A 12,165-nucleotide genomic window follows, 5' to 3' on the forward strand; every position below is an offset into this window, starting at 1 on the left:
GAGGACAGAGCCCCCCTGCACTGTATCTGCAACCGCCCTCCCCCGCCACAAAGTCCAATACCCCCCTCACCCAAAATAACAAGAAGGAGGTGCGTCAGGGGCTGTGAAAACTGTCACTCCACCCCATCAGAGTGCTCAAGTACCAAAAAGCTCTCATTCCGTAAATTTTGAGAAGTCCTTCTCTTCCTGGATCACCCAAGCCCAAATCCCAGTTTCATCCCCTCACTGTGTAGTTGATTATAAAAAATAGTTTGCTGTTCATTACTGTTTCCGTCATGTTTCTTTACAGAAGACTTTGTGTGAAGCGGGGGGAGGGGTTTGGTAATTGCATAGGACGGTCACCATTACCTGGGTACAGACATGGGGGCAGGATCTACAGCAGGTCACACACACAGTGCGGTCACTAGGCACCCTGGTCAGTCTGGGAGGTGTTTTTCATGTTCTGTGCATAGGCGGCAGGTGCCCTGCCCCAGCTATATTTGGAGCTGGGTCTCTCCCCCGGCCCTGCCTGGATCGGGCCCTGGCCCCCGCGGGTCTCCCCCCGCCCCGCCGCGCTGCATACCTGCCTGACAGTAGAGCGGCTCCCCGCAGAAATGCTGTCTGGTGCCCCAGGGTCCTAGCGCCTGCCATACACAAATGGCAAGGCAGGCTGCCCTTACCTTGCCCTTCCACCATAGCCCTGAGCCTCTCCAATGCCCCAAACCCTCAGCCCCAGCCAGAGCCCTCATCCCCCTACACCTCCTCCCCCTTCCCACACACCCCTCACCCCTTCCTTCACACCCACCTGTAAACGTCCTCCCCCCAGTCCTCCCCCGCCACAAGGCCACATAGCCCCCGCACACAGAGTCCCGAAACGGAGGGATGGCAGGCTTAGTTGAAACAACCAGTCCGGCAGTGCAGACCGCTCTAGGGGCAGGAGCCTGTCATTCCTCGAGTGTAGAAGCGGTCTGTACATCACTGCACACCCTACCCACCACAGTCTGTGTCCCTGTTTCAACCCTTTAACGCGAATTCATTAGTAAAGAAAACGTTAATTAACAATATTCCATTAACTTTATTTTTAAACGTGTGTTGGAAGGGGGGAAACGTGGTGAACGGGCTATGTAACCGCAAAAGAAAGTCAACAGTAACTGAAAGAGGGGCAGGTTCAGCTTCTCTGTAAAGAACCTGAACAGTCACAGGTTACCCTGCAACCTGAGGAACCTAGCTTTCAAAGCCTCCCGGATGCACAGCGCTTCCCGCTGGGCTCTTCTAATTGCACGGATGTCTGGCTGAGCGTAATCAGCAGCCAGGCGATTTGCCTCAACCTCCCATCCCGCCATAAAGGTCTCCCCCTTGCTCTCACAGAGATTGTGGAGCACACAGCAAGCAGCAATAACAATGGGGATATTGGTTTCGCTGAGATCCGAGCGAGTCAGTAAGCTTTGCCATCTCCCCTTGAGACGTCCGAAAGCACACTCCACCACCATTCTGCACTTGCTCAGCCCGTAGTTGAAGAGTTCCTTGTCGCTGTTCAAGGCACCTGTATAGGGCTTCATGAGCCAGGGCATTAGTGGGTAGGCTGGGTCCCCGAGGATCACTATAGGCATCTCCACATCCCCAACAGTTATTTTGTGGTCTGGGAAGAAACTACCTTCCTGCAGGCGTCTAAACAGACCATAGTTCCTGAAAACACGCGCGTCATGAACCTTGCCCGGCCACCCGACGTTGATGTTAGTAAAGCGTCCCCTATGGTCCACCAGTGCTTGCAGCACCATTGAAAAGTAGCCCTTTCTGTTAATATACTGGCTGGCCTGGTGGGCTGGTCCCAGGATAGGGATGTGAGTCCCATATATAGCCCCACCGCAGTTTGGGAATCCCATCGCGGCGAAGCCATCTATGACGACCTGGACGTTTCCCAGGGCCACTACCTTCGAGAGCAGGAGCTCAACGATTGCGTGGGCTACTTGCATCACAGCAAGCCCCACGGTAGATTTGCCCACGCCAAAGTGGTTCGCTACTGACCGGTAGTTGTCTGGCGTGGCAAGTTTCCAGAGGGCTATGGCCACTCGCTTCTGCACAGTCAGGGCTGCTCGCATGCGGGTGTCCTTGCGCTTCAGGGCAGGGGACAGCAAGTCACAGAGTTCAAGGAAAGTGCCCTTACGCATCCTGAAGTTTCGCAGCCACTGTGATTCATCCCAGACCTGCAGCACTATGCGGTCCCACCAGTCCGTGCTTGTTTCCCTGGGCCCAGAATCGCCGTTCCACAGCATGAACTTGACCCATTGCCACCATGATCTCTGCGGCGCGGGATCCCGTGCTTTGTGAGAGGTCTGTGCCACTCTGACACTTCATGTCCTCACCGCGCTGCCGGAGCCTCCTCGCCCGATTTCTCAGCAGCTGACTGTGGAAGAGGTGGACAATAAGGTGTGAGGAGTTGACAATGGCCATAAGTGCAGCGATGATCGCAGCGGGCTCCATGATCGCAGTGGAGTGCTGTGGCGTCCACGCTGTCACTAACAGGAAAAGTGCGCGGTTGAATGCTGACAGTTACCCAAGACCACCCTTGACACAGTTTTCCCCCCGCATGCATTGGGGGAAATCCCAGAATTCCAATGGGCAGCGGGGAGTGCGGGAACTGTGGGATAGCTTCCCACAGTGCACCGCTTCCAATTTCGACGCTTGCCCCGTTAGTGTGGACTCACAAAGTTGAATTAGTGTCCTTAGTGTGGACACACAAATTCGACTTTGTAAGGTCGATTCTACAAATTCGAATTAACTTATATCGAACTAATCTGGTAGTGTAGACATACCCTTATAAGGTATTGTTTTGCTTTTTCAGATAAAAGAAGGTCCACTTCATTTTTTAATATGGGTTACCTGTTCAAGAGTTTAAGGTGAGAATATTAAATGTTGATTTCCTACAGCTCTTTTAATGGTTTTTCTACTTTGTCTTTAGGGAATATGTCTTGATTTGAGAGGCATGGGGTATTATAATCCTAAGCAGGTAAGTGTCATATGGTGACTTAAGGGATGTGGGAAAGCCTCATTAATTTAAAATATAAAGCTCAGTTTGAAAGGCCTTATTTTTAAAATTAGCCCTAAAGTCTCTGATTTAAATAAATCAAGCATATGCAAATAGTATAAATGAGTTGGTACTCATGTCAGAAGATATTATTTACCTTGATCTTGGTTCGTTAGCTTTTGAGAGATATTTGGGACAAGTATAAACAAATAACTCTCACAGACCTCCATTTTACCAGAGGAGTAAACAATTCCAAGCTAAAACTGAATTACTTTCTCGCGTTATGAATTTGACAAGAGTTGCCTTAAGGCGCCACCTTTTCCTACCTCCCACCCCTTCTGCTTTGCTAATTAAGTCAGTAACTGTGTATTTGTCAAGCTGAAGCTCTCACTGAAGCTGTCTCATTTGTCTCTTTTCTTTAGGACATGTTAGACTTATTCTATAGTGCTAAAACAGAGATCTTTGCAAAATACCTACACAAAGTTACTTGTCATGTAGCAGTTGACAGGTGCAACGGGAAGAGTATATTGTATTACTACTTTTAATCAGATAAAGGTGTAATGATGATTGAGAGAATACACTGCAGAAGTCAGTCACATTGCTTAATGCACTACTGGAAAACACTCATGAAACTACTGGAGTAAGGGCATTAGAAGTATCTATACAAAACAGAAATAGAACAGAATCACTGTAGAGGCAAGAATGATGATTTTCACAACTAAAGAAGATGGTCACTTATATATTATAATTAGAATGATCTTTGCTAATAAGGCTAATGTATAAAAATATTGATATACTACTGTACATCACTGGCTTTCCAAAGCAGAGTAATACATTTTCAATGTAAAGTAGTGAACCACCTTACAACAATTATGAAAAAGAAAATTAAAGGAGAATTCTTATATAAAATAATTCTTTTCCCCCTCCTGCAGCTTTCGCTGACAAGCACTTTGTGAATGAATTTTTTAAATGCAGCACTAGAGAGACTTTTCAGGTTAAGAAAGCTTTATTACCTATGGAAATGGGAAGTAATGATTGGCTAATGCAGGGGTTGGCAATCTTTCAGAAGTGGTGTGCTGAGTCTTCATTTATTCACTCTAATTTTGTGTGCCAGAAATAAATTTTAACGTTTTTAGACGGTCTCTTTCTATAAGTCTATAATATATAACTAAGCTATTGTTGTATTTAAAATAAATAAGATTATTAAAATGTTTAAGAAGCTTCATTTAAAATTAAATTAAAATGCAGAGCCCCCCAGACCAGTGGTCAGGACCCGGGCAGTGTGAATGCCACTGAAAATCAGCTCGCGTGCCATAGGTTGCCTACCCCTGGGCTAATGAGTTGATAGTATAAACATTAGGCTTTTTGTTTGGCATCTATATATGCTGAAACATACGGAGGGTATTTTCTGGTAAGTAAACTGGAAAGAGATTTTTCTAGTCATTTTGCTCTCAGTTCACAATTTTGTGTCTCTTTTGAATATACCCAGGGTGGCTCTGCTGTGGGAAATTTACAGAAGATAGCACAGTGCTGATGATGCAGAGATGAGAAGTTTTTGGTTTGGAAATATAGAGAGTAAAGCCAAAAACTTGAGTGCCTAAAAAATTAGACACGTAAATCTATATTTGATCACCTGAATAAATGTCCCAATTCTCAAGGGTGCTGAAGACCCCTGGCTCCCACAAAAATCAGTAAGGGCTGTAGTTACTCAGCACAACTGAAAATTAGAACACTTATTTAGGTGCCTGTGGGCCTCATCTTGTTTACACTTACACCTTTGAGGATCTTTGTGCTTTAAAGGAGTCCCATTGAAATTAGGGGACTTGTCACATGAATAATTGCTCATGGGCAGAAGTGTTTGCAGGATCAGGGACTAAATAGAAATTTAGGTGCCTAACCTTAGGTAGCAAAGCTTGACAATTTTGGCATTTTTGCATTAGACTGTGAATATTCTAGGTGAGATATTTAGGTAGTGATGAGGTGGGAAAACCATTTTTATTACTACTATATGTAATAAAATGTAAGAGGGTTTTTTTTTATTTGGTCAATAATAAAAATAAAACCTGGAATTTTATTTTGCAATCCTTTTATAATGAAAAAGTCATAAACCAGCACAGAACAGATTAATCAATTATAAGGACAGGAGAGTTTTGGGCACTAATATATATTTTTACAAGATAGGGTGGTGGTGGAAAATAGATAGATAAATAAAGAATACTGAACAAAAATAGACTCTACTACACTGAGGGATAGTGAGATTTACAGTTTCAAATTGCAGTATGAGGAGTTTTAAGTGGAAAAGCTACTGGTCAGGGCTGGTGGCAGGAAGTGGAAGAGGCAGGCTAGTGCATGGAGATTTGTGCAGCCTATCAGGGCTCCTAATATCAGAGTTCACGATAATAGTAAAGTAAATAATAAATAAGCAAGTTCCACTATATAAACACCTTCCATATAGTCTCAAAATGGCTGACTTGCAGGGGTGATATAGTTGTTGTCAAATGAATATATCTGATAGTACAGGTAAAAGTTGGTAACTCTCTTTTAGGTATGTGATCCACCTGCTGGTGGGAGTCAAAGCTCTCTCTCTCCCTCCCCACCCCTCAACTTCCTTCTGGCATGTTGCCCTGTTTTCTTATGAATGATCTCATTACAAGAGAAATAACCAGATGTCTCAGCAGGATTGTTTTCATAATGCTACCACAGTCTATGCTTACCCAGGGTCATCATGCTTTCCTTTACATTATCGTATTTGTTTTTCCTTCTTTTGGACTTCAGCTGTACTCTGTATCCTTCTGTATTAGATTTTTATTTAAAAAACAAAGGCTATTGCAAATCATTGAGGGAGGAGAGGCTGCTTTCCTCAGATCGCCCTGTCTGCAGGGCCAGGTGAGGAGGCACAGGAGATGATGGGGACAGATTGTGTGAGGCACATGGGGCTGCTGGAAGGGTCACAGACTGGGGTACAGAAGGGCTAGTGGGGGGGGCAGACTGTAGAGCGGCACAGGAACTAGTGGGGTAACAGCATTGAGCCAGAGGCTGAATGGGAATGAGGGGTGCAGGGACAGATGGGGAAGGGAGGTGGCTGAGTGGGGGTGCAGGGCCACGTGGGGAGAGAGAGGGTGCATGGACACACAGGGACGGGGCAGATGTGCCTGACTGAATGGGAGAAGCTAGGGGTCAGCCAGGGTCTCCATGGGAGAGGCTCTCAAACACCCTAAAAATCCCCATGCCCTCCCCTCCTCCCCTCCCCAAGCCCATTCCATACTTCGGCCACTCACACCCAACCACCCTCCAGGTTCATTACCAGGTTTCTGCCTGTAATGATGCAGTTCTGGCGGGACCCAACTGAGAGTGCCAATTCAGGACAAATTGCTTAAACAGGGCAGTCACAGCCCAAGGCTGGGGTTTTTCCCCCTCTAAGGCCTGGTCTACACTGGGGGGGGGGGTCGAACTAAGGTATGCAAGTTCAGCTACGCGAATAGCGTAGCTGAACTCGAAGTACCTTAGTTCGAAGTACTTACCCATCCTCACGGTGCGGGATCAAAGTCCGCGGCTCCCCCGTCGACTCCGCCACCGCCATTCGCGGTGGTGGAGTTCCGGAGTCGACGGGAGCGCGTTCGGAGTTCGATATATCACGTCTAGATGAGACGCGATATAACGAACTCCGAGAAGTCGATCGCTACCCGCCGACCCGGGCGGGTAGTATGGACGTACCCTAAGGCAAACCAAACCAGCCAAACAAAGAGGACTTTGGTCTCACCCCACTGGCTAACCACAAGTCACACAAGCAATTCCCTTAGACACTCCAGTTTCCCAGTATCACCACCAGTGCCACTCGTCATGGGGATGAATGGTTATGAAAACCAACACCCCAATAAAAGAAAAAGGTTCTCTTGATCCCAAAGAATCAAGCCCCAGACCCAGGTCAATATACAAATCAGATCTTACCCACAAATCACGCTGTTGCCAATCCTTTAGAACCTAAAATCTAAAGGTTTATTCATAAAAAGATATAGATGAGAGCTAGAATTGGTTAAATGGAATCAATTACATACAGTAATGGCAAAGTTCTTGGTTTAGGCTTGTAGCAGTGATGGAGTAAACTAAAGGTTCAAATCAAGTCTCTGGAGTACATCCCCCGCTGGGATGGATCATTCAGTCCTTTGTTCAGAGCTTCAGTTTGTAGCAAAGTCCCTCCAGAGGTAAGACGCAGGACTGAAGACAAGATGGAGATGAGGCATCAGCCTTTTGTAGTCTTTCCAGGTGTAAGAACACCTCTTTGTTCTTACTGTGGAAAATTACAGCAAAATGGAGTCTGGAGTCACATGGGCAAGTCCCTGTATACTTTGCTGAGTTACAAAGCATATCTGCCATCTCTCAATGGGTCAGTTGTGTAGCTGATGGTCCTTAATGGGCCATCAAGCAGGCTAGGCAGAGCTAAACCCAACTTGTCTGGGATGTCACCCAGAAGCATAGCATAAGTTTGAAGTACAGACAGTATAGAGCCAAGATTCGTAACTTCAACTAAAAAATGATACATGCATATAGACAGCATAATCATAACCAGCAACCCATAACCTGGTCTTAGACACCTCATATGACCCCCTTTACATAAGATTTGGTGCCACTACAGGACCTTGGTTGCAACCATGTTCTATATGGTCCCAGATTATATCAATAACGTCACACTGCCCAGCAATTACTTCTGTCTCCTTCAGCTCCTCCATTAGCCCTGATTCTCCCAAGCCTTTGCACTGCTTCTCAGGGGTGCAGGAAATAAGTTTCTGTACTGTAGTTTAAATTAAGTATTACTCCAAGTTCTGTATTAATATGCCTACTAAGGAATCTATGCATCAAAAAATATTTCCTGAATCTTTTTTGGTGTCAGTATTGTTACAGCCAGACCTGCTGATAGGTATTTTTAAAAAAATTAACAAAACAATTGAAACTGGCATAATTATACAGTGTTATTTTGACAAATAATATTTACAGAATTTTAAAATATTGTATGCTGAATTTAATTTTTTGGCGCAGAATTCCCTTAGGAATAAGATGTGTGGCTAAGTACCTCATCTTGCGGCCTAAAATATCTGAGGAAATATATATTTGTCACGTGAGAAAAGACTTCAACTCTGCATTTCCTTCTCTCTGTGTCTCCTCTTCCTCCACGCCAGTTGTAATGTTTGGGCCTTCAGCCAAGTTCCCAAAGTGTTGCCTGAACTTTTGGCCTGATACTCAAACAGCGCATATGTTTCACCTCTCAGAGCTCTGAGGGGGCAGCATTACTGAAGATAAATCACCATTTAAAAAAACCCAAGTTGTAGCTCTTGAGAGAAGTAGGAGCCTATATTTAAAACATGGAAGGCTGTATCAGTATTGTTATGAAAGGGCATGGCAGAGCAATACTAGGAGTGAAAATCCTTTCCAGGGTACTCTCAAACCAGAAAACAGTTCAAACTTTAAGAATGGAATTAATTGTCCACAAAAGGGGCATAATGGCCTTGAAAGAAGACTGGGATGGGTACATATAAGAAAAAGATTAAAAAGGCTGGAGGAATGAACACCCACTGGGAGTCAGGAAGTCCTAAATTCTAATTCCAGCCTTGCCACTAACTAGTCTTTGGGCAATTTTTTCCACTTCTCTTGGTTAGGTGCCTCATCTGTTTTTTGTAAAGTGTGGGTGAGGCAATAATATTACTAATTTACCTATCTCACAGGAATGTTTTAAGGATTAATTAGCTAATTTGTGTACAGTGCTTTCAACATGTGAGACACTAAATGCCTCATTCTGAGGCTGATTTATACCATCTTGGTAGTGCTAAGGGCCCTTTAACACTGCCAGAGGAGTGTGAAGTGGCATTAGTGTAAATACGAATCTGGCCCTAAATATGCTAGGTATTCCTCTTGTTGGTATAGGCACAGCAGCTCAAGTGCCAGAAACACAGATCCCAAACGTTAACAGTTATTTTAAATTACATATTGCTAATAGAACAGGAGTACTTGTGGCGCCTTAGAGACTAACAAATTTATTTCAGCATGAGCTTTCGTGAGCTACAGCTTACTTCAGCTCATGCTGAAATAAATTTGTTAGTCTCTAAGGTGCCACAAGTACTCTTGTTCTTTTTGCGGATACAGACTAACACGGCTGCTACTCTGAAATCTGTCATATTGCTAATAGAAAATCTATTCTTTAATGAGAGTATGGAATCAGCAGACAATATATGCATATTCCGTGTTGAGCCATTATGTTATGCTTCAGCACATCCAAGGTGTACATACACTGGCTGTTTAATGTACACCCTGTGGCGTGTTATTGCTTACCTAAGGCCTAATACTGCATGACCTTGTTGTTTCTGTTAATTATGTTTTCTCTTCTAGGAAAGTAAGTTTACTCATTCTGTATTGTGCCAAACCACATAATCTGAAAAGGACTATTGTGGCTCCAGTTGGAAAGACCTCACTTGGCTTCAGCCATCACTGGGAAAGCGCTATAGTCTTTTATTATTTTAACTGGCCAAATGCCCTTTTCCCCCACATTAGCAGCCTCCCTATGGTGCTTGTAACCTTGATATTATTTTCACTTTTACGCTAAATTTCACCAGATGAAAGACATAAACCCTCAAATTTCAAAAGAAAAAAATAGCATGTTTTGTTAACTCCATATTTCAGAAACAAAGCCTGTGAAAATTATAACCTATGTCTGCTGGCTGCAATTGTGTTCAGTAAAGCCATCTTGCCAGCTGTTCTCATTGGCAAAAGGAAACATAATATTTTGGTATCTTTAATTTGTCCATTCCAGAGGAGAGTTTTGCTTGTGTCATCATTTAAACCATACATGCTAACATCAGTCTGGCAAACATAACACTTTATACAGACTCAGTTTTGGACAGTAGCACTATGATGTTGCAATAAAGCAGTTTTAGAATATTAAATCCAACTTAAATTGTTTTCCTGAGTGTGGATTACTGCAGGTGTTCTGCATGGCTCTGCTGAAAAAGTGTTTTGTATTTGTTCTAATTAAAATCCTAAAGTAGATGTAAAAACAAACATGAATGTCTTAGGGCCTGATCCTGCCTTCGTGGGAGTTGAGGGTGCTCGTCATCTATAAGGACTGAGCCTTTAGTGACATGCCTTTTGGTGTGATCTCGAATGACATTCAGTGCCCATAGCTCCATCTGAGGTGACCAACAAACAGTAACTCTTATTTTCAGGCCTTAGAGAGAAAAAACTATGGTGTTGTGACTTGTGCATAAAACTCAGGGGCATGAAACCTGGAGTTCCATGAGCTGTCAGGCCATTTTTTTAATAAAATCACACAGCAAATAAGAAAAGAACCATTTAAGTGTATTTATTCTTAAGGCAAGAATTTGTACAGGATTTACAATATGCATATGCCCTTCTGTTGCCTGATTGGTTGAGCTGTTATTGATTATTCTGACTGTACTGATTATTTTAAAGAATCCTTATTGAGGTTGCAGGAATAAACCATCCCGCTGTGTAGAAAGAATAGTAAATACGGTAGGCGACCAGCTTGGCTTAACAGTGAAATCCTTGCTGATCTTAAACACAAAAAAGAAGCTTACAAGAAGTGGAAGATTGGACAAGTGACCAGGGAGGAGTATAAAAATATTGCTCAGGCATGCAGGAGTGAAATCAGGAAGGCCAAATCACACTTGGAGTTGCAGCTAGCAAGGGATGTTAAGACTAACAAGAAGGGTTTCTTCAGGTATGTTAGCAGCAAGAAGAAAGTCAAGGAAAGTGTGGGCCCCTTACTGAATGAGGGAGGCAACCTAGTGACAGAGGATGTGGAAAAAGCTAATGTACTGAATGCTTTTTTTGCCTCTTTCTTCCTGAACAAGGTCAGCTCCCAAACTACTGCACTGGGCAGCACAGCATGGGGAGGAGGTGACCAACCCTCTGTGGAGAAAAGTGGTTCAGGACTATTTAGGAAAGCTGGATGAGCACAAGTCCATGGGGCTGGATGCGCTGAATCCGAGAGTGCTAACGGAGTTGGCGGGTGTGACTGCAGAGCCATTGGCCATTATCTTTGAAAACTCATGGCGAACGGGGGAGGTCCTGGATGACTGGAAAAAGGGTAATGTAGTGCCCATCTTTAAAAAAGGGAAGGAGGAGGATTCGGGAAACTGCAGGCCAGTCAGCCTCACCCCAGTCCAGGAAAAATCATGGAGCAGGGCCTCAAGGAATCAAATTTGAAGCAATTAGAGGAGAGGAAAGTGATCAGGAACAGTCAGCATGGATTCACCAAGAGCAAGCCATGCCTGACTAACCTAATTACCTTCTATGATGAGATAACTGGCTCTGTGGATGAGGGGAAAGCAGTGGATGTGTTATTCCTTGACTTTAGCAAAGCTTTTGATACGGTCTCCCACAGTATTCTTGCCGGCAAGTTAAAGAAGTATGGGCTGGATGAATAGACTATAAGGTGGAGAGAAAGCTGGCTAGATCATTGGTAGTGATCAGTGGCTCCATGTCTAGTTAGCAGCCGGTATCAAGCTGAGTGCTCCAAGGGTCGGTCCCGGGGCTGGTTTTGTTCAATATCTTCATTAATGATCTGGAGGATGGCGTGGATTGCACCATCAGCAAGTTTGCAGATGACACTAAACTGGGAGGAGTGGTAGATATGCTGGAGGGTAGGGATAGCATACAAAGGGACCTAGACAAATTAGAGGATTGGGCCAAAAGAAATCTGATGAGGTTCAACAAGGGCAAGTGCAGAGTCCTGCACTTAGGACGGAAGAATCCCATGCACCGCTACAGACTAGGAACTGAAAAGCTAGGCAGCAGTTCTGCAGAAAAGGACCTAGGGGTTACAGTGGACAAGAAGCTGGATATGAGTCGACAGTGTGCCCTTGTTGCCAAGAAGGCTAATGGCATTTTGGGCTGTATAAGTAAGGGCATTGCCAGCAGATCGAGGGACATGATCATTCCCCTCTATTTGACATTGGTGAGGCCTCATCTGGAGTACTGTGTCCTGTTTTGGACACCACACACAAGAAGGATGTGGAAAAATTGGAAAGAGTCCAGCGGAGGACAACAAAGATGATTAGGGGGCTGGAGCACATGACTTATGAGGGGAGGCTGAGGGACCTGGCATTGTTTAGTCTGCAGAAGAGAAGAATGAGGGGGGATTTGATAGCTAG

Source organism: Mauremys mutica, chromosome 2 (genome assembly GCF_020497125.1).
Source record: "Mauremys mutica isolate MM-2020 ecotype Southern chromosome 2, ASM2049712v1, whole genome shotgun sequence".
Lineage (NCBI taxonomy): Eukaryota > Metazoa > Chordata > Testudines > Geoemydidae > Mauremys > Mauremys mutica.